Genomic DNA, 23,701 nt, shown 5'->3' with positions numbered 1-23,701 from the left:
TCAGAGGATAGTCCATATCGGGAACGAACCACCGGATGAAGCTACAGGAGCGAATACAATAATCAATTTGCTATTTGTACAGATATATGGATAGGAAGGGTTTAGAGAGATGCAGGAAAGTTATGTTTAGGTGTATTATTGTCATGTGTACCGTGTGACAAGCTTTGTTTTGCATGTTATTCAAACAGATCAAATAATACTAGGTTAATTCCCGGAATGGCGGGACTGTCGTATGTTGAAAGGCTGGAGCAATTAGGCTTGTATACACTGGAATTTAGAAGGATGAGGGGGGATCTTATTGAAACATATAAGATAATTTAGGGGATTGGAGGCAGGAAACATGTTCCCAATGTTGGGGGAGTCCAGAACAAGGGGCCACAGTTTAAGAATAAGGGGTAGGCCATTTAGAACGGAGATGAGGAAGAACTTTTTCAGTCAGAGAGTGGTGAAGGTGTGGAATTCTCTGCCTCAGAAGGCAGTGGAGGCCAGTTCGTTGGATGCTTTCAAGAGAGAGCTGGATAGAGCTCTTAAGGATAGCGGAGTGAGGGGGTATGGGGAGAAGGCAGGAACGGGGTACTGATTGAGAGTGATCAGCCATGATCGCATTGAATGGCGGTGCTGGCTCGAAGGGCTGAATGGCCTACTCCTGCACCTATTGTCTATTGTCTATTGTCTATAATACTGATCAGAAGAAATAATAAATCTGAAGAAGGGTCTCGACTCGAAGCATCACCCATTCCTTCTCTTCAGACATGCTGCCTATCCCGCTGAGTTTTAGAATCCACTTTAAGTATCTCTACAGTCTAAAGTAAAGTAAAACACCTTTTAAATGCAAGCTGGTGCCATCTTGCGTCTATCTTCGGTTTAAACCAGAATCTGCAGTTCCTTCCTACAGATCAGATAATACTATACTTAAACACAATCAAGGGGAAGATACAGCGTGCAGAATATAGTTCTCAGCATTGTAGCATACCAGTTCTAGAAACAAAGTCAATGTCCGCAATGGGGTAGAGGTGAATTGGACAGTACCCTAGCTTATGGAAAGACCATTCAGAAATCTGAAAACAGAGGGGAAGAAGCTGTTGAGCTTGAGTTTGACTTGTCTTTATGTATAGTATTATCTGATCTGATTGGATAACATGCATAAACAAAGCTTTTCACTGTACCTAGGTACAGGTGACAATAATACACCTAAACCTAAACTAGAAATTTGTTTGAATATTCCATGGTATACCAAATTAGTTTAAAATTGAAAGGACATGTATGGGTCGTTATTTACACAGAGGGTGGTGGGTGCCAGGAACGCACTGCCAGGGGTGGTGGTGGAATCAGATACGATAGTGGTTAAGAGTCTATTGGTAGGCACATGGCGATGCAGGGAATGGAGGGATATGGATACAGGCAGATAAGAGTTGGTCTTGTCATCATGTTCGGCACAGACATTGTGGGCTGAAGGGCCTGTTCCGGTGCTATATTATTCTATGTTCCAAAGAAAACATCAGTGAGCATTGACGTTGGGAGGTCATGTTACAGTTGAAAAGACAGGAGTTTGAGTCAAAGTTGAGTATTGTGTGCATTTAGAATATTGTGTTCAGTTCTGGTCACTATGTTCCAGGAAGGATGTTGTCAAGCTGGAAAAAGTGCAGAAAAGATTTAGGAGTATGTTGCCAGGACTTGAGTGCCTGAGCTAGTAAGAGGTTGAACAGGCTAGGACTTTATTCCTTGGAGCACAGGAGGATGAGGGGTCATCTTATAGAGATGTACAAAATCATGAGAGGAATAGATCGGGTAGATGCACACAGTATTTTGTCCAGAGTAGAGGAGTCAAGAACCAGAGGACATAGGTTTAAGGTGAGCAGGGGGAAAGTTTAATAGGAACCTGAAGTGTAACCTTTTTACCCAAAGGGTGGTGCGTGTATGGAGATAGTTGAGGCAGGTACCATCACAATGTTTAAAAAATATTTGGACAGGTACATGGATAGGATAGGGTTAGAGGGAAATGGCCAAATGTGGGCAGGGGGGACTAGCGTAGTGGGGCAGCTTGACTCCGTGCTGCACGACTCTTTTGACTCTAAAACCAGCAAAATCAAAGATTGGGAACCTCTGATTCTGGGTAGTAAATAGTTAACTCGAAGTAGACAGGTTAACAAAAGGGAGTCTGTTTCTGCCAGTCATTGTGCCAGAGGTAGCAGTAATGTAGAGCAGACCTCAACTTTGACTCAAACTCCTGTCTATTCAAAGGCACATTCCTTGAAATAAAAACATTGCCACAGCCGCGAACAACTTGACACTGGGATTAGTTCGGGAGGCAAGGGTTCGCTTTCAAACTCCTCGGGAAACTCGTAGAAAGAATAAAAAGTTGAAGACTAGCTGACTGAAGAAAAAAATGGGCAAAGTCAGTTGTGGACACTGGGCTCTCGGTGGGTCTCATTAGGTGCTAATGGCCGGCCTTACTCCACCCGGAGTGGGAATTATCGTCCACAGATCCACACCGTTTGCAAAACCAACATCGCCGCTTCAATAGGACAGATATATGAGATGAATCATATTTGCGTGCCTGCAGCAGCACTGCACATGTGGCCCTTCATGGCAAGGTGGGGCTGCAGGAATGCAATGCACCCATTGCCTTAACTCCCCCAATACTAATATCTTGTTTAGTAACGGTGTCAGGGGTTATGGGGAGAGGGCAAGAGAATGGGGTTGAAAAGAAAATATAGATCAGCCACGATTGAATGGCGGAGTAGACTTGGTGAGCTGAATGGCCTAATTCTGCATCTATGGCTTATGAACATGAACAAAGCCCTGAATCTCCTTCTCATTATAATCGCGTGTGGCAGTTGCTGGAATTATGGGAAGCATTGATAAGGTAGACCCTTTTCCCGCGATGGAAGTATCAAATACAAAGGGTGGCATGGTGGCGCAGCGGTAGAGTTGCTGCCTTACCGTGCCAGAGTGCTGGGTTCGATCCTGACTATGGGTGCTGTCTGTATGGAGTTTGTGACCTGCATGGGTTTTTTCCAGTTTGCTTTTTTGTCAGAGATGGGTAAAGTTTTCAGGAGTTGTGCGGGGCATGTTTTCTACACAGAGGATGGTGGGTGCTTGGAATGTAGAAGAGTACAGTTCAGGAACAGGCCCTTCGGCCCACAATATCTGTGCTGAACATAATGCCATGACCAACTCTTATCTGCCTGCATGTGATCCATATCCTTCCATTCAATCCATATCCTATCTAAAAGTCTATTAAACACCACTAACATATCTGCCTCCACCATCACCCCTGGCAGTGCATTCCAGGCACCCATCACCCCCTGTTTAAATAAAACTTATCCTTTAAACTTTGCCACTCTCAATTTAAAACTAGTGTTTCAAATGTCCATCCTGGGCAAAAGATTCTAACTGTCTACTCTATCTATGACTCTCATAATTTTATAAACTTCAATCAAGTGTCCCTCAACCTCTGACATTCCAGAGAAAACAATCCAAGTTTGTCCAACCTGTACTTATAATTAATACCCTTTAATCTGGGCATCATTCTGGTAAACCTCTTCTGCACCCTCTCCAAAGCCTCCACATCCTTCCTGCAATGGGCCGACCAGAACTGCACACAATACTCCAAATGCGGCCTAACCAAAGTCCTATAAAGCCGCAATGTGTCTTCTTGTCTTGGTGGACCACTGAGTTAATCCAACACTTTGTGGGTTGATTTTCCAACAGAGGGAGAAACGGAGTCAAGAACTTTTCTTCTGAAACAAAAACATTGAGAAAACAAGTTTCCAGGACCTGCCCCAAAACATCGCCCATCTCTTACCCTCCACAGACGCTGCTCGACTTGTGAGTTCCTCCAGCAGATTGTTTGTCCTACAAGATTCCAGCATCAGCAATCTCTTTTGTCTTCACCAGGATGCTGTCTTCACCAAGATAGAGGGTATTAGCTGCACAGAGAGGTGGGAATATCTTGGACACAAAGTGCTGAAGTAACTCTGCGGGTCAGGCAGCATCTCTGGAGAACATGGATAGATGATGTTTTGTGTTGAGACCCTTCTTCAGATCCGACATCATTACATCAGTATTATTGTGTATAGATGGCACCGAAGTAGAGATGGTTGAAAGCTTCAAGTTCCTCGGACTATAGGCACTATCTTGGATTGTTTTCTCTGGAGCATCAGAGGCTGATGAGGAGATCTGATGGAAGTATATAAAATTATGAAAGGCATAGGTAGAGCAGACAGCCAGAACCTTTTTCCCATGTTGGAAATTTCAATTTTAGTGGGCTAACTTTAAGGCAAGATGGAAATAATTTGTGGTTTAAAGGCAGGGAATAGAGGGAATAGGGGGATATGGACAAGGTTCAGGCAGTTGGGATTATTTTAGACTGGCACATGGTTCCTATACTATGTTTTCCAATGTAACGCAAACCCAAGAATCCATCACAGCTCTGCCCAAGACCGCAAGAAATTAGAGACGTGTGAATGTAATCCAGTCCAGCACACAGACCAGACTCCCCATCATCAACTCCATCTGAACCGCACACTGCCTCAGGAAAGCAGTCAACATAATCAAAGACTTGTCCCATCCCGGTCATTCCCTCTTCTCCCCTCTCCTGTTGGGCAGAAGATACAAAAGCTTGAAAACACCTACAACCAGTTTCAGGAACAGCTTCTTCCCCACTGTCATCAGATACTGAACGGCCCTCCCAGAAGCTAAGGGTGCAGTCCTGGTCTTCCAACCTACCGCATTGAGAACTTTGCACTTTTTAAAATCTTCATTTTCTCTGTAACTGTAACAGTATAATGTTGTAACACTATATTCTGCACTCTGGTATTTTGCTTTTGCATTAACTCTTGTTCCTGTGCGCAGCTTAATTGTACTCATGTACGGCATGATTTGAATGGATAGCATGCAAACAATGTTTTTCACTGTATCTCAGTACACATGACAATAATAAACTAAAGAGTCTGAAGAAGAGTCTCGACCCAAAACGTCACCCATTCCGTCGCTCCAGAGATGCTGCCTGGCCCGCTGAGTTGCTCCAGCTTTAATTTTATTTAGCTGTCTATCTTCAGTTTAAACCAGCATCTGCAGTTCCTTCTTACACATAAACCAAAAATAAATACCAATACTAGCATTAATACCAATATCGATACCAATACCAATGTCGATATCAATACCAATATCAACCCCTGTGCCATTTTCAATAGCAAAACCAATACCAATACCAATACCAAATACCAATACCAATATCAATATCAGTACCAATACCAGTACCAATACTAGTAACAATACCAATACCATACCAGTACCAATACCAGTACCAATACCAGTACCAATAGCAGTACCAATACCAGTACCAATACCAATACCAGTACAAATACCAGTACCAATACCAGTACCAATACCATACCAATACCAATACTAGTACCAATACCAGTACTAATACCAATACCAGCACCAATACCAGTACCAATACCAGTACCAATACCAGTAACAATACCAGTACCAATACCAGCACCAATACCAGCACCAATACCAGTACCAATACCAGTACCAATTCGAGTAACAATACCAGTACCAGTACCAATACCAGTACCAATACCAGTAACAATACCAGTACCAATACCAGTACCAATATCAGTAACAATACCAATACCAGTACCAATATCAGTACCAATATCAGTAACAATACCAATACCAGTACCAATATCAGTAACAATACCAATACCAATACCAGTACCAATACCAGTACCAATGCCAAAGCCAATAGCAAATACCAATACCAATACCAAGTCCAAGACAATACAAAGACCAAGACCAATAGAAATATCAATACCAAATACCAGTATCAATACCGACCCATACCAAATAGCAATACCAAATACCAATACCAAATAGCAATACCAAATACCAATACCAAATAGCAATACCAAAATCAATATCAACACCAAAACCAAATACCAACCCATCAATGTTAAGAGAGAGATGACTGGACAATGACAATTGACTGAATATACTTTGAATCTAATGGTGTTTGTTGCTCTTAAGAAACTCAGAGGAGTTCCATACAGAAGGCATGTTGCAGAGCTATTTGGCATCAGTATGTTTTGCAAACTCCCCGCATCGCAACTCCAACTAAACTATGTCTGGAATGTGTTGGAAGGACGGGCTGTTTGCTTTCTACTGGCACCATTTATTGTTCATCCGGATTAAAGCGGAGAGAGTTTTGGGGAATATAATAAACGTTTTAGGAATCCCATAAAACTGTTCCAAGACTCCTCTGACAAATATTCACACACATTCCCCTACAAATGAGGTCTGTAGGTTAGTTTTGTTTATAGATACACCATGTAAGCAGGCCCTTCAGCCCACAGAGTCCACGCCGACCATCAATCACCCGTTCACACACTAGTTCTAAGTTATCCCACTTTCTCATCCACTCCCGACACACTAGGGGCAATTTAGTCAAGTCAAAGTCAATTTTATTGTCAATCCTCAGCCAGTTTACACAGACAGAAAATCAAAATACCGTTTCCCACAATCCCGAGGAACAAAGTGCATAAAACTAAGTTAAAATTAAAAAGGCACAGCAAACAACAATCAACATAAAATATAAAATATAAAATATAGTCACTTCAAATGCGTTAAAAAAAATTTTTTAAAGTGTCTGGTGCTGGATGTGCGTGTGTGTGGGGTGTTAAAGTCCAGGTCCAATAGGGGCAGGGGAGAGAGGAGGAAGGGAGGGGAGAGAGTTCAGCATCCTGACAGCCTGGTGGAAAAAACTGTTCTTTAGTCGGGTGGTGCTTGACCTCAGGCTGCGAAACCTTCTCCCTGAAGGCAGGAGGGTGAAGAGGCTGTTGGAGGGGTGGAAGGGGTCACCCACAATGCTCAATGCTTTGCGGGTGAGGCGGGTGGTGTAAAGGACCAGGAGTGTTGGGAGTGAGGCGCCAGTGATCCTTTCAGCAGTGTTCACTATGCGCTGCAGGGTCTTGCGCCTGGAGGCTGTGCAGCTTCCGAACCACACAGTGATGCAGCTGCTGAGGATGCTCTCGATGGCGCCTCGGTAAAAAGTGTACATGATGGGTGTGGGGGCTCCCGCTCTCTTCAGTTTGCGGAGGAAGTAGAGGCGCTGCTGGGCTTTCTTGGCGATGGACGTGATGTTGTTGCTCCAGGAGAGATCCTCGGTGATGTTCACCCCCAGGAATTTGGTGCTGCTCACCTGCTCCACAGCAGCACCATTGATGGTCAGTGGGTGGGGGTGTTAGGTGTGCGTTCTCCTGAAGTCGACAACAATCTCCTTTGTTTTCTCCACATTCAGGAAGAGATTGTTGTCTGTGCACCACGCGGCCAGCTGGTCCACCTCCTTCCTGTAGTGGGTCTCGTCGTTGTTGCTGATGAGACCCACCACTGTTGTGTCATCCGCAAACTTGACGAAGTGGTTGGAGCTGTAGGTGGGTGTGCAGTCGTGGGTCAGCAAGGTGAAGAGCAGGGGGCTTAGCACACATCCTTACAGAGGGCCAATTAACCTACAAACCCACACGTTTTAAGATGTGGGAGGAAACTGGAGCACCCGGAGAAAGGAAGGAGCGAGAGAGAAAACGGGGAATTATAGACCAGTTAGCCTGACATCGGTGGTGGGGAAGATGCTGGAGTCAATTATTAAAGAAGTAATAACAGTGCATTTGGATAGCAGTAAAACGATTGGTCTAAGTCAGCATGGATTTATGAAGGGGAAATCCTGCTTGACTAATCTTCTCGAATTTTTTGAGGATGTGAGAAGTCAAATGGATGAAGGAGAGCCAGTAGTGTATCTGGACTTTCAGAAAGCCTTTGATAAGGTTCCACACAGGAGATTAGTGGGCAAAATTAGAGCACACGGTATTGGGGGTAGGGTATTGACATGGATAGAGAATTGGTTGGCAGACAGGAAGCAAAGAGTAGGAATAAACAGGTTCAGAATGGCAGGTAGTGGCGAGTGGAGTGCCGCAAGGCTCGGTGCTGGGGCCACAACTATTTACAATATATATTAATGATTTGGATGATGGAATTAAAAGTGACACCAGCAAATTTGCAGATGACGCAAAGCAGGGTGGCAGTGTGAACTGCGAAGAGGATGCTAGGAGGTTGCAGGGTGACTTGGACAGGTTGAGTGAGTGGGCAGATGCATGGCAGATGCAGTATAATGTGAGGTTATCCACTTTGGCAGTAAAAAAAAAGGAGGCAGATTATTATCTCAATGGTGTCAGATTAGAAAAAAAGGACAATAGACAATAGACAATAGGTGCAGGAGGAGGCCATTCGGCCCTTCGAGCCAGCACCGCCATTCAATGTGATCATGACTGATCATTCTCAATCAGTACCCCGTTCCTGCCTTCTCCCCATACCCCCTGACTCCGCTATCCTTAAGAGCTCTATCTAGCTCTCTCTTGAATGCATTCAGAGAATTGGCCTCCACTGCCTTATCATATATATACAGCCGGAAACAGGCCTTTTCGGCCCTCCAAGTCCGTGCCTTCTGAGAGGCAGAGAATTCCACAGATTCACAACTCTCTGACTGAAAAAGTTTTTCCTCATCTCAGTTCTAAATGGCCCACCCCTTATTCTTAAACTGTGGCCCCTTGTTCTGGACTCCCCCAACATTGGGAACATGTTTCCTGCCTCTAACGTGTCCAACCGCTTAATAATCTTATACGTTTTGATAAGATCTCCTCTCATCCTTCTAAATTCCAGTGTATACAAGCCTAGTCGCTCCAGTCTTTCAACATATGATAGTCCCGCCATTCCGGGAATTAACCCAGTAAACCTACCTCAAATTTGGAGACCAAAACTGCACACAGTACTCCAGGTGCGGTCTCACTAGGGCCCTGTACAACTGCAGAAGGACTTCTTTGCTCCTATACTCAACTCCTCTTGTTAGGAAGTGCAACAAGACCTGGGTGTCCTTGTACACCAGTCACTGAAAGTAAACATGCAGGTACAGCAGGCAGTGATGATCAGCCATGATCACAATGAATGGCGATGCTGGCTCAAAGGGCCAAATGGCCTCCTCCTGCACCTATTTTCTATGTTTCTATGTTTCTAAAACCAACGCAGTCACAGGGAGAATGTGAAAACTCCACGCTTATAGCACCCAAGGTCTCCCCATAAGCTTAGTTATTTATTGTCACATGTGCCAAGGTACAAGGTACAATTCTGCTTTTTGCGTACAATATAGTAAAAATCTTAGTATACCTAGGAACAATCACACCTAAGTAAAAGAGTATAGGAATAGTAGATTACACTGTGACAGTATACAAGATTCATCATATCTCTGGCTCCATCCTTCAAGTTAAAAGTTCTAATAAAGTAGAGTTAAGAGATATAGTGTAGCGACCATAGAGAATGGTCCAGGTCGTCGAACCCTCGGATTGGCCAGCGAGGTCACGTGGGAACGCGACCATAGGGATTGGTCCAGAGAGCGACATCGCTGATTGGCCAGCGATGTCATGTGCGCGTTTGGCGCCCGATTTAGTCAGTTCGGCGAAGTCTTCAAGGAAGACAGTAAGTTTGTATTGGTTGTCCCTTACCTTGTTGTTTAACTCTGTATTCGAATATTGCGGCTGCAATAAACTCCTCTTACAACCAACAAGTTTCGGACTCGCTATATTGGTGACCCCGACGTGATCTGGACGATCACCGACTGAGCAGGAACCCGACGCCTCGTTGACGATGACCGAGCAGGGCACACCGGAGTCAAGCGCGGCAGGCGTTCATCTACCGTTGTTTTGGACGCACGCACCGCAAGCTTGGTTTATCCACGCCGAGGCTCAATTTCATATAAAGAAGGTGTCGGACGAATCCACGAAGTACTTCTACCTCGTCAGCGCTCTATCGCCGGACACAACCAAGCGCGTGATGCGGTTAATCGTGAATCCACCTGCGGAAAACAAGTACGAGGCCATGAAGAAAGTATTACTGCGAACCTTCGGGTTTAATAAGCATGGCGGTGCGGCAAAACTTCTGCACCTACCGGATCTTGGAGACCAACTGCCTTCAGTCCTCATGGCCGAAATGATGATGCTAGCCGGTGAGCATACGGATTGCCCTATGTTCGAACAGGCATTCCGCGAGAAACTTCCCGAGGATGTCCGACTGCTGCTCACGGATTGTTCTTTTAAGGACCCCGAAGCATATGCAGCGAAAGCGGACGCGCTCATAGCGGCAAAAAACAAGGCAAGTGGTTCGATCAACAAAGTCTCGACATCAGTGACCACGCCACAGCGACGGCAAGATGGCGCCACGTCTCCCGCCAATTCTCCGAAAGCCCGCCAAAAAGATCCGCACAAGCGCGGCTGGTGCTATTATCACCTACGATGGGGTAACGGATCCCGCAACTGTCGTTTGCCTTGTACCTTCGCGGGAAATGCCTCGGCCGATCGTACATAGGGGCAGTTACGATTGGCCAGAACCGGCGCCTCTATGTCCATGATCGATTCACGGACACAGAATTTTTGGTAGACACGGGAGCCATCGTCAGCATAGTGCCGCCGACCGACCTCGAAACCAGATCGGGTAAGACAGGTCCCACCCTCATCGCGGTTAATGGCAGCCCAATTCGCACTTTCGGTACACGGAAGATGTCCCTTGTGTTAGGCCTCCGCACGTACGAATGGCCATTCATCATAGCCGACGTCAAACAAGCGATCCTGGGCGCAGATTTTCTCTGGGCTTTTTCACTGGTTCCTGATGTCCGCGGTAACGACCTCCGACCCTCTGCCGAAGATGAGCACGTCGCTCCGACAATCGCCTCCTCGCCCAGCCCTACTGTCCGGGCCGTCGTCGCGGCCCCCGACTCGTATGCTGCGATTCTGGCAGAGTTTCCAGAGCTGCTCGTCCAACGTTTTGACACACCTTCGGCTAAGCACGGTGTGGTCCATCACATCCGCACCGAAGGCCCTCCCGTTTTCGCTCGGGCCAGGAGACTACCGCCAGACAAACTGGTGGTGGCAAGGGCGGAGTTCAGGAAGATGGAAGAAATGGGAATTGTCCGTCAGTCTGACAGCCCGTGGGCCTCGCCGTTACACATGGTCTCCAAGGCATCTGGGGGGTGGAGACCATGTGGCGATTATCGGCGTCTCAATGCTGTCACCACGGCTGATCGCTACCCCATACCGCACCTACAGGATTTTTCATCTGGGCTGGAAGGAGCGGTGGTGTTTTCCAAAATCGATTTGGTGCGAGGATACCATCAGATTCCGGTGCGACCGGAGGACATACAGAAAACTGCAACTATTACTCCGTTCGGGTTGTTTGAATGGTTGCGTATGCCTTTCGGTTTAAAGAACGCGGCACAGGCTTTCCAGCGACTGATGGACTGCGTGGGCCGGGGTTTACCCTTTTTGTTTATTTATTTAGACGACATCCTGGTCGCCAGCCCCTCAGTGCAGGAACACCAGGCCCATTTGCGGACCGTGTTCCAACGGCTCCAAGACCACGGGCTCATTATCCAACCCTCCAAATGTCAATTCGGCCTTCCTGCTCTTGATTTTCTAGGGCACAGAATTACCCCTGCCGGCGCCTCCCCTTTGCCCGAGAAGGTGGAGGCTATCCGGGCATTTCCCAGGCCCACCACAGTAAAAGGGCTGCAGGAGTTCGTAGGCATGGTTAATTTCTACCATAGGTTCGTTCCGGCAGCGGCGCGAGTCATGCGCCCGCTTTTCCAATGCCTTGCAGGGAATCCGGTAGAGTTGTTGTGGTCCCCGACCGCAGAGTCGGCTTTTACAGCAGCTAAGGCAGCCTTGGCAGACGCCACCATGTTGGCCCATCCGAGCCCCTCCGCCCCCACGGCCCTGACAGTTGACGCCTCTGACGTGGCGGTGGGCGGGGTTCTGGAGCAGCAGGTCGGTGGCCGTTGGCAGCCTTTAGCGTTTTTCAGCCGGCAACTAAATTCGGCCGAGCTGAAGTATAGCGCATTTGACCGAGAGCTTCTGGCTCTCTATTTAGCTGTTGGTCACTTCAGGTACTTCCTCGAGGGCCGCCCATTTGTGGCATTTACGGACCACAAGCCATTAACATTTGCTTTTTTGAAATTGTCTGACCCATGGTCGGCCCGCCAGCAGCGGCACCTGACTGCTATCTCCGAATTTACCACCGATGTCCGTCATGTCGCGGGTAAGCTTAATGCCGTTGCTGACGCCCTGTCTAGACCTGCTTTTCCCCCTATTTCGGCGGTGGACTGCGAAGTGGATCCCCAGGAGCTTGCGGAGGCACAGCTCCTAGCGGATACCGTTTCGGCTTACCGGTCCACCACTTCGGGATTGAAGTTGGCCCAGGTAGCTTGTGGGTCGGAGGGCACGAAAGTCTGGTGCGATGTTTCTCTTCCCCGTCCCAGGCCGGTAGTACCGCCCTCCCTTCAGCGCCGGGTTTTCGATGCCATTCATGGGCTGGCGCACCCGTCCATCCGCTCCACCTCTGCCTTGGTAGCAGCGAGGTTTGTCTGGCATGGCCTGCGGAAACAGGTAGCGGGGTGGGCACGTTCCTGCGTGCCCTGTCAGACCGCTAAAGTCCAGCGCCACGTCCAGCCGCCCGTACAGGATTTCGAGGTCCCGGCTGTTCGTTTTTTCCACATCCACGTGGATTTGGTCGGGCCTTTGCCTTCCTCCCGGGGCTACACCCACCTCCTCACGGTGGTGGATCGGTTCACCCGGTGGCCAGAGGCTTTCCCATTGTTTGATATTTCATCAGCGTCTTGTGCTAGGACTTTGGCCCTTCATTGGGTAGCTCGTTTCGGGGTCCCGGCAGTTATTACCACTGACAGAGGGCCACAGTTCACTTCGTCCCTCTGGGCCGCGCTGGCTGAACTGTACGGGTCCAAGTTACAACCCACGACTGCATATCACCCCCAGGCAAATGGACTCGTAGAAAGGTTCCACCGCCAACTTAAGGCGTCCCTCAGTGCAAGGCTTGAAGGCCCGGACTGGGTAGACCAACTCCCTTGGGTTCTTTTGGGCATCCGGACTGCTCCTAAGCCAGATCTCGGTGCGTCGTCCGCAGAGCTAGTATATGGCTCGACACTTCGAGTACCAGGAGATCTGTTTCCGGACCCTTCAGACCTGCTGCCTACAGTCCCATCAGCGTTAGCATCTCTCCGGGAACGGGTGGGCTCCCTGGCTCCAGTTCCGACTTCACGTCATGGGTGTCCCATGGTACACGAACCGTCTTCCCTGAAGGACTGTGAGTTTGTTTTTCTGCGTAAAGATGCCCATCGCGCCCCGTTGCAGAGGGTCTATCAAGGGCCGTTCCGGGTTTTACGTAAGGGAACGGCTACCTTCACCTTAGACATGTGCGGCAAGAGTGAGCTCGTCCCGGCTCAAACCTGCCCATTTGGACCCGGATTAACCAGTCCTGGTCGGTCAAACCCCTAGGAGAGGCCGACCTCCGTTAGTTCCGCTCAGTACGGGACCCCCCGTTCCGACAGTTCCTCCAGGACCCCCCGTTCCGGCAGTCCCTCCAGGACCCCCCGTTCCGGTAGTTCCTCCAGAACCTCTCGTTCCGGCTGTTCCGCCAAGTCCGGAACCTCCGGCTCCTGTGGTTCAGGCTGTCCCTCTCCGTACTCGTTATGGTCGCGAAATCCGGCTCCCTGCTAGGTTCCGCACCTCGGGTTCTGGGGGGGGTCATGTAGCGACCATAGAGAATGGTCCAGGTCGTCGAACCCTCGGATTGGCCAGCGAGGTCACGTGGGAACGCGACCATAGGGATTGGTCCAGAGAGCGACATCGCTGATTGGCCAGCGATGTCATGTGCGCGTTTGGCGCCCGATTTAGTCAGTTCGGCGAAGTCTTCAAGGAAGACAGTAAGTTTGTATTGGTTGTCCCTTACCTTGTTGTTTAACTCTGTATTCGAATATTGCGGCTGCAATAAACTCCTCTTACAACCAACAAGTTTCGGACTCGCTATAATAGCGTGGAAACAAGCCATACGGCCCACCAAGTCCGCACTGACCAGCGATCCCTCCCATACGCTACCACTATCCTATACACTAGGAACAATTTACAATTTTATCAAACCCAATTAACCTACGACCTGAACGTCTTTTTAGTGTGGGAGGAAACCGGAGCACCTGGAGAAAATCCTTGCGGTCACAGGGAGAACGTACAAACTCCATACAGACAGCACCCGTGGTCAGGATCGAACCTGCCGCCCCACGTGCATAGAACGTACAACATTACTGAACAAGGACAGCCCTTCAGCCCACAATGTCTGTGCTGAGAATGTGACCAAGACCAACTCTACCTGCACATAATCCATATCCATCCATTCCCTGCATATCCATATGCCTCTCTAAAAGCCTCTTAAATGCCACTATCGCATCTGCCTCCACCACCACCCTGGCAGTGTGGTCCAGGCACTCACCACCTTCTGTGTTAAAAACATCTCCTTTAAACTTCCTGACTCTCACACAGAAGAATATGGCAGAGGAACAGGCCCTTCAGCCCAAAATGTTCGTGCCGAACACGATACCAAGTTAAACTAATCTGTGCCTGCACATGATCCATATCCCCCCATTCCCATATCCTTGTGCCTATCTAAAAGCCCCTTAACGTTCATAATTTCATGTTGTAGAAGCAGAATTGGGCCATTCACCCATCGAGTCTACTTCGCCATTCAATCATGGCTGATCTATCTTTCCCTCTCAACCTCTTTCTCCTGCCTTCTCCCCCGAACCTTTGATCCCCTTACTAATCAACAATCTATCAATCTCCGCTTTAAAAATACCCAATGTTATGAAACCCACCGCCGTCTGTGGCAACAAATTCCACAGATTCACCACCCTCTGGCTAAACACCACTATCGTATCTCCACCATCACATGTACTGTTCCTGTTCTCCGTTCTCAAGGGCAGCTTGGGATGGGCAATGAATGTTGGCCTTGTCTGTGATGCTCACAGACAACTCCATGCCTTTCTCCAGTTGTGAGAGTATATTTTGATGGGGCATTCCATCCGTGACCCGTGTGGATATATGAGATAAACATCTATGACAGCATTGTTTAGTCAGCTTGCATACTTCTGGAAGCCTATTAACTGTCTAGAGCTTTGCATGTGGAGGATGTTTAGTTTAGTTTATTGTCACGAGTACCGAGGTACAGTGAATAGCTTTTATTGCGTGCTTACCAGTCAGCGGAAAGGCTACACACGATTACAATTGAGCCGTCCACAGTTTAAAGGTACAGGATAAAGGGAATAATGTGAATAACGTTCAGTGAAGTCCAGTGAAGTCCGATCAAAGATAGTCCGAGGGTCTCCAATGCGGTAGATAGTAGCACAGGACGGCTCTCTAGTTGTTGGTAGGATGGTTCAGTTGCCTGATAACAGCTGGGAAGAAACTGTACACACTTCGGTACCTTTTGCCCAATGGGAGAGGGGAGAAGAGGGAGTGACTTGTGAGGATGGTGTGACTTGTCCTTAATTATGCTGGTGGCCCTGCCGAGGCAGCGTGAGATGTAAATGGAGTCAATGGAAGGGAGGTGGGTTTGTGTGATGGTCTCGGCTGCGTTCACAATCCTTTGCAATTTCTTATGGTCCAGGATGGAGCTGTCTCCAAACTATGCTATGATGCTGCCAAGACCAGAGGGCCTGAGCGATAGGGAGCAGTTGAACAGGCCAGGACTTTATTCCTTGGAGGGCAGGAGGGGTGATCTTGTAGAAGTGTACAAAATCATGGGAGGAATAAATCAGGTAAACGCACAGAGTCTCTTGCCCAAAGGGAATCAAGAACCTGAGGACATAGGTTTGAGGTGAAGGGGGGCAGGTTTTGATAGGAACCTGAGGGACAACTTTTTCACACACAAGAGAATGGTGGGTATATGGAATGAGCTGCCAGAGGAGGTAGTTGGGGCAAGTTCGATTGCAACATTTAAGAAAATTTAGAGGTATATGGATAGGATAGGTTCAGAGGGATATATGTACTAAATGCAGGCACGTAGAACTAGTGTAGATGGGACTTGTTGCCCGGTGTGGGCAAGTTGGTCTGATGGGCCCATTTCCATGCTGAATGACTGTAATACTCTGATTGTTCAGCCAACATCAATAAGATTCTTTCACTACTTTTATCTCATCTACATTCTCGGGCTGTGAGTAAGACCACCGATCAGTATCAAGGTCTCATCTTCAAGGCCTGTGACATCATGTCTGAGATTCTACAAGATAATCTCGCCTGGAACAAGGAAATTCCTGCATAGACAGAGGGAGGCGCGTTTCACACAAATTTAAAATGTGTGCCCTCTGGTCATGGCGATTATGGAAAACTGGCTGTTTTTCTGGTGGAATAAAAAAATGATGCAAGTAATTCACAGCACTTTGCGTTTCCTTTACAACAGCACAACATCCACATACTAAAACTCTCGTTTGTTATCTTGTTTGTGACTGAACTTCAGCCAAAACAGTACACGATAGCGCAAAAATTTTAGGCCCACCTTACTCACCATTGTCACTTTAGTGATAATGCAAGTCGTTTTATTGAAATCGGTCTTATATTTTTAAAGTTATTCACATTTTAAAGTTTAAAAGGAGGGGAGGAGGAGGGAGGAGGGTGGGAGGGGGGAGTGGGGGAGAAGGGAGAGGGGAGGGGGGGTTGAGGAGGGAGGGGAGTGGGGGAGGACAGGGTGCTGCACCAATGCAGGAGAGGTTTGGGCCCAAAGGGTCCACTTGGTCTAGTGGCTTTATAAAATTTTGGTTTAGTCGCATTTGGAATATTGCATGCAGTTCTGGTCACCCCATTACAGGAAGGCTGTGGAGGCCTTGTTGAGGGTGCAGTTGAGATTTATCAGAATGATGCCTGGATTAGTTTAATTTAGTTTAGTTTGTCACGTGTACCGAGGTACAGTGAAAAGCTTCTTTTGCTACCTGTTGTCCAGTCAATGGAAAGACGATACATGATTACAATCAAGCCATCCACAGTGCACAGATACAGGATAAGGGGAATATCGTTTAGTGCAAGATGAAGTCCAGTAAAGAGGATATTACCTACAAGGAGAGATTGGAAAACCTTGGATTGTTATATCTGGAATGCCAGAGATTGAGGGCAGAACTTATAGAAGTATACAAAATTATGGAAGGCGTAGATAAGGTAGACAGTCAGAACTTTTATTCCAAGGTGGAAGTGACAAAGACTCGAGGGCATAGATATAAGGTGAGATGGGTAGATCTGTTGCTTGACCAAGCTGTGATCCATCCCAACAGAATCTTTTTATGGTGCATCTGCAGAAATTGGTGACAGTTTTTCGAGACATGACAAATTCCCTTAAACTTCTGAGGGGGCAGCACACTGGTGCCTTACAACACTGGAGACCCGAGTTCGATCCTAACCACGGGTGCTAGCTGTATGGAGTTTGTACCTTCCCCCTGTGACTGCATGGGTTTCCTCCAGTTGCTCCAGTTTCCCCCTGACACTCCAAAGATTTGCATGCTTGTAGACTAATTGGTTTCTGTAAATTGTTCCTAGTGTGTAGGATAGTGCTAGTGTACGGGGATAGGTGGTTGGCACAGATTTGGTGGGCCGAAGGGCCTGTTTCTGGGGTGTATCTCTAAAGAAATAGAAGCATTAGTCTGCTTCCTTGGCTGTAGAGTTAACGTGGTTGGACCAGAACAAACTGTTGGTGAAATTTACTTGAAGGAACTTGAAGCTTGCTTCGTCTGGCTTACTTCGTCTGGCTTACTGAGTTTTTCCAGCATTTTCCTGTTCTTACAGTTATAAATAACTAGTAATTTATAAATGACCCAAGACATAAATGACCCAAGACATAAGGGTGATATTTTGTCCTTTGAAGTAGAGAGTGGAAAGCACTGTGTAGTAGTTTAATGGTTTAGTACCTTCCACAACTAGGTGGCGCAGCGGTAAAGTTGCTGCCTCACAGCGCCAGAGACCCGGATTCGATCCTGACTACATGTGCTGCCTGTATGGAGTTTGTACGTTCTCCCTGTGATAGCGTGGGTTTTCTCCGGGTGCTCTGGTTTCCTTCCACATTCCAAAGATGTACAGTTTTGTAGGTTAATTGGTTTTGATAAAGTTGTAACTTGTCCCTAGTGTGTAGGATAGTGCGAGTGTACGGAGTGATCACTGGTTGGCATGGACTCAAAGGGCCTGTTTCCATGCTATATCTCTAAAGTTGAAAGTCAAAACCAATATTCTGGTCAAAGAACCAAATACAATAAAGCCTCTGTGAGTCTAATATGTTGACCCATGCTAAGTTTCAGTCCAATCAGATTAACATCTAATTCACTCAAGCTTCCTCTAAAATGCCCCACATCCTTTGGAGAATCAAAGCATTATAGAAGCCGCTATGGAAGATGTAGTATATCAAACCCCTTACAACCCATTCCAGAAAGTAGAAACAAAGAACTGCAGATGCTGTTTAATACACAAAAGGACACAGTGCTGGAGTAACTTAGCATATCAGGCAGCATCCCTGGAAAACATGAATAGGTAATGTATCAGGTCGGGACCCTTCTTCAAACACAAATATTCTGCTTGGGTAGCTTATAATTCATCGATATGAAGATTGAATTTACCAATTTTCCCTTATACTCAGTCACCAAGCATACATATTCTCTTACACTACAGTCATGATGGAGGGATTGGGAGTTTTAATTCCAGTCTAACTGCAGCCCTAAGGATCTAAGCAAAATATTTCAGAGACACAGGAGACACGAGGTACAGCGCGGAAACAGGTCCTTCCGCCCACCGACTCTGCACTGACCAACGATCCCCGTACACGAGCACTATCCTACACATTAGAACAATTTAATATTTTCAGAAGCCAATTAACCGACAAACCTATACGTCTTTGGGATGTGGGAAGAAACCGGAACACCTGGAGAAACCCCACATGGATAGGGAGAAAGTACAAATTCCGTAAACACACCACCCATAGTCAGGATTGAACTGTTCTCTGGCGTTGTGAGCAACTCTACCGGGCCCCAACTGTATCACCCTAATAATTCACAGACACTGCTTGACCTGCTGAGTCCCTGCAGCAGTTTGTTTTATCCTCCAGAAAAATACATTACAGTACTGAGTAAGTCAGAGCCACGCTAATCAGTGGCGTCAGTTACTAAATTATGGATGATATTGTTAACTAAATTGGGATTTATAAGTAAGTCATGTGAACACTGTTCGTAAATGCTTTGGAAACATATTAAGATGTCACATTGTTTTAGTTTTAGTGTTTAGTTTAGTTGTAGTTTTAAAGATACATTGTGGAAACAGGCCCCTCGGCCCACCAAGTCCGCGCCAACCGGCGATCGCCCGGACACTAGTTCTATCCTACACACTAGGGACAATTTACAGAAGCCAACTAACCTACAAACCTGCATGTATTTGGGATGTAGGAGGAAACCAGAGCACCCGGAGAAATCCCACGCGGTCACAGGGTAAAAGAGCAAACTCCATACAGTGAGCACCCATATTCAAGATCGAACCTGGATCTCTAGCGTTGTGAGGCAGCAACTCTACCGCTGCGCCACTGTGTGAAAGACCTTGTGTGCAAATTGGCATTATGACTTCCAGCATTGCATTAATTTTAAAAAACACACATACAGGCAGTAAAACACTTAAGGATGTCATGAAAAGCATGTTAAATGCTTAAAAAATGCAACTATTTTGTTACCTTGGCTGAAAATTGACCTCTAACATTGGCAGTTAAGGACAGGATGAACATTAGTGAGACTACCATCTTACTGCACTGGCTACGTTTCAACAACTAGTCACTTACAGTCTGGGTGTTGTATGGGAAACCGGTCAGAAAGGCAACAGGATGGGAAGGGAGTGTTATGAGCTAACCAGGGTCTGGAGGTTGAAATGATTAAGAAACATTTCAGCTTGATTGGTGAGACAGGGAAACTGTACAATCTTTTAGATTGGCACATTGGAGTGCAGGGAAAGAGGGATATAGATCATGTATGGATCAAAGATAGACACAAAGTGTTAGAGTGACTCAACGGGTCAGACAGCATCACTGAAAAAGGATGGGTGACATTTTGGGTTGAAACCCTTCAGAATGAAAGTAGAGGGGGGAGAGAGGGGTATCTGGAGGTAGGAAAAGACCAGAATAAAGCAGGGACAGCAACAGATGACCAAGGGAGAATGGAGCTCATATTGGTCTATTATAGACTGCAGAAGAGGTGATAACGTAGGGATACAAGGATGTGAACAGTGGAACTAGTAGGACAACTAGGGTGGGGGAGTGGGGGGAGGGAGGGAATGCAAGGGTTACTTGAAATTAGAGAAATCAATTGGCAGAGCAAAAGGGAAGATACAGAGCTCAGAAATAACTCAGAGTCACAATGGCATTCTTTGAGATGTCACAAGGTCATAGAATAGGTGACGATACTATATCTGTTTGTCCTTTCTATTGTGACAGATGGTCAGAGGGGACCATTGAGCATTTGAATCCATGTTAAGGCATGGATCCACATGTGACTGTTCTTTGTCAAGCTTATGATCATATATCAGTGGATAACTTGGCCACGAAACATCTCCGCCAAGTCTGATTAAATTTCATTTGCTGTCTACATTACACTCTCTCTGCCCGATACCAAGTGGTCAGCTTACAAAGAAGGGCTCTGAAACTTATTGAGCCTTGCAACAATCAATTCAGTACTAACAATCAAACCATTCTGATTTAGACATTTCTTTACATGGAAAAACGACATTGTGGGTGTGGTATCAGTCCTCAGTTAGGGACAGCACAGTGGCGCAGTGGTAGAGTTGCTGTCTTACAACATCCGAGACCCGGGTTCAGTCCTAACTATGGGTACTCTCTGTATGTAGATTGCAAGTTCTCTCTGTGACCGCGTGGGTTTCCTCCAGTGCTCTGGTTTCCTCCCACACTCCAAAGACGTACAGGTTTGTAGGTTAACTGGTTTTGGTTAAATTGTAAATTGTCCCTAGTGTGTAGGATAGTGCTAATGCATGGGATGATCGCTGGTCGACGTGGACTCAGTGGGCCGAAGGGCCTGTTTCTGCACTGTATCTCTAAAGTCTAAAGTGAACTGACCATGCATCATGACTTTAAGCAGCTCATAATTTTATGTCATAGGAGCAGAATTAGGCCATTCAGCCCATCAAGTCTACTCCGCCAATCAATCATGGCTGATCTATCTTACCCCCTCAACGCCATTCTTCTGCCTTCTCCCCATAACCCCTGACACCCTTATTAATCAAGAATTTGTCAATCTCCGCCTTAAAAATATCCATTGATCTGGCCTCTACAGCCATCCGCAAGGCTCGGTGTTGGGGCCGCAACTATTTACCATATATATTAATGATTTGGATGAAGGAATTAGAAGTAACACTAGCAAGTTTGCAGATGACACAAAGCTGGGTGGCAGTGTGAACTGCAAAGAGGATGTTAGAAGGTTGCAGGGTGACATGGACAGGTTGAGTGAATGGGCAGATGCATGGCAGATGCAGTGTAATGTAGATAAATGTGAGATTATCCACTTTGGCGGTAAAAACAAGGAGGCAGATTATTATCTCAATGGTGTCAGGTTAGGTAAAGGGGAAGTGCAGCGAGATCTGGGTGTCCATGTACACCAGTCACTGAAAGTTGGCGTGCAGGTACATCAGGCAGTGAAGAAAGCTAATGGCATGTTGGCCTTCATAACGAGAGGATTTGAGTATAGGAGTAAAGAGGTTCTTCTGCAGTTGTATAGGGCCCTCGTGAGACCACATCTGGCGTATTGTGTACAGTTTTGGTCTCCTAATTTGAGGAAGTACATCCTTGTAATTGAGGCAGTGCAGCGTAGGTTCACGAGATTGATCCCTGGGATGGCGGGACTGACATATGAGGAAAGATTGAAAAGACTAGGCTTGTATTCACTGGAGTTTAGAAGGATGAGAGGGGATCTTACAGAGACATATAAAATTATAAAAGAACTGGATAAGCTAGATGCAGGCAAAATGTACCCAATGTTGGGGGAGTCCAGAACCAGGGGCCACAGTCTTAGAATAAAGGGGAGGCCATTTAAAACTGAGGTGAGATGGAACTTTTTCACCCAGAGAGTTGTGAATTTGTAGAATTCTCTGCCACAGAGGGCAGTGGTGGCCAAATCACTGGATGAATTTAAGAGAGAGTTAGATAGAGCTCTGGGGGTAGTGGAATTAAGGGATATGGGGAGAAGTTGGGCACAGGTTACTGATTGTGGATGATCAGCCATGATCACAGTGAATGGCGGTGCTGGCTCGAAGGGCTGAATGGCCTCCTCCTGCACCTATTTTCTATGTTTCTATGTTTCTATCTGTGGCAATGAATTCCACAGATTCATCACCCAAGATATTAAGATTTACCAACTAAAGAAATTCCTCCTCATCTGCATTCTAAAGGTACATCCTTTTATTCTGAGGCTGTGCCCTCTCATCGTAGACCCTCCCACTAGTGAAACACTTATAGGGAGAAGGCGGGAGAATAGGGTTAGGAGGGATAGATCAGCCATGATTGAATGGAGGAGTACACTTGATGGGCCGAATGGCCCAATTCTACTTGTATCACTTATGATCTTATGAACACTCAGATTCCACTCAATCCAGGCCTGAATTCCCTACGTTTGCATTGAGTAGAGTTTGGCCAAATGCTTCACTAGAGGATTCCGTGCAGTGTTCTCATCTCGTTAGACTCACCATCCCTGCCATCTCCCAGATGCTGAATAACAGGAAGTGAATACTAAACCAGCCTCCAGAGGCATAATTTGATGTGGCTTCAGATTGCCACATCAAAATCACTTCACTTCAAAGTAAAGATATGTCTCCCTGGCAATCTCACAGCATAAACACCACCACGCAGTTTATTACATTTTCATAATAGATCATAAGATCATAAGACATAGGAACAGAGTTCGACCCCATCGAGTCCGCACCGCCTTTCCATCATGGCTGATCTATCTTTCCCTCTCAACCCCATTCCCCTGCATTCTCCCCATGACCTTTGATGCACTGCCAAATCAAGACCCTATCAATCTCCACTTTAAAAATACTCCACGCACAAATATCAATATACAAACACACATATACAAAATATCACAAAGACATATACAAGACCATCTTTAGTCAGAGGGTGGTGAATCTGTGGAATTCATTGCCACAAACAGCTGTCATTGGGTATTTTTAAGGCGGACATTGACATATTCTTGGTTAGTAAGAGTGTCGGGGGATATGGTGAGAAGGCCGGGGAATGAGGTTGAGAGGAAAAGATAGATGAGCCAAGATTGAATGGTGGAGTAGACTTTATGGGCTAAACGGCCTAATTCTGCTCCTATAATTTATGAACATAGACTTATGAATGGAGCATAAGACATAGGAGCAGAATTAGGCCATTCTGCCCATGGAGTCTGTTCTGCCATTCGATCATGGCTGATCTATTTTTCCCTCTCAACCCCATTTACCCGCCTTCTCCCTGTAACCTTTGACGCCCTTACTAATCAAGAACCTGTCAATCCCTGCTTTAAAAATACCCAATGTCTTGGCCTCCACAGCCGTCTGTGGCAATGAATTCCATAGATTCATCTCCCTCTGGCTAAACAAATTCCTCATCTCCATTCTAAAAGTACATCCTTTTATTCTGAAGCTGTGCCCTCTGGTCCTAGACTCTCCCACAATTGGAAACATCCTCACCACATCCACTCTATCCAAGCCTTTCTTCAACTCCTTTAAAATGCTGCATCTTTGAGCTTTCAGTG

This window comes from Rhinoraja longicauda, chromosome 14, assembly GCF_053455715.1.
Source record: "Rhinoraja longicauda isolate Sanriku21f chromosome 14, sRhiLon1.1, whole genome shotgun sequence".
NCBI classification, from domain to species: Eukaryota; Metazoa; Chordata; class Chondrichthyes; order Rajiformes; family Arhynchobatidae; genus Rhinoraja; species Rhinoraja longicauda.
Note: the sequence above shows the minus strand (reverse complement) of the source record.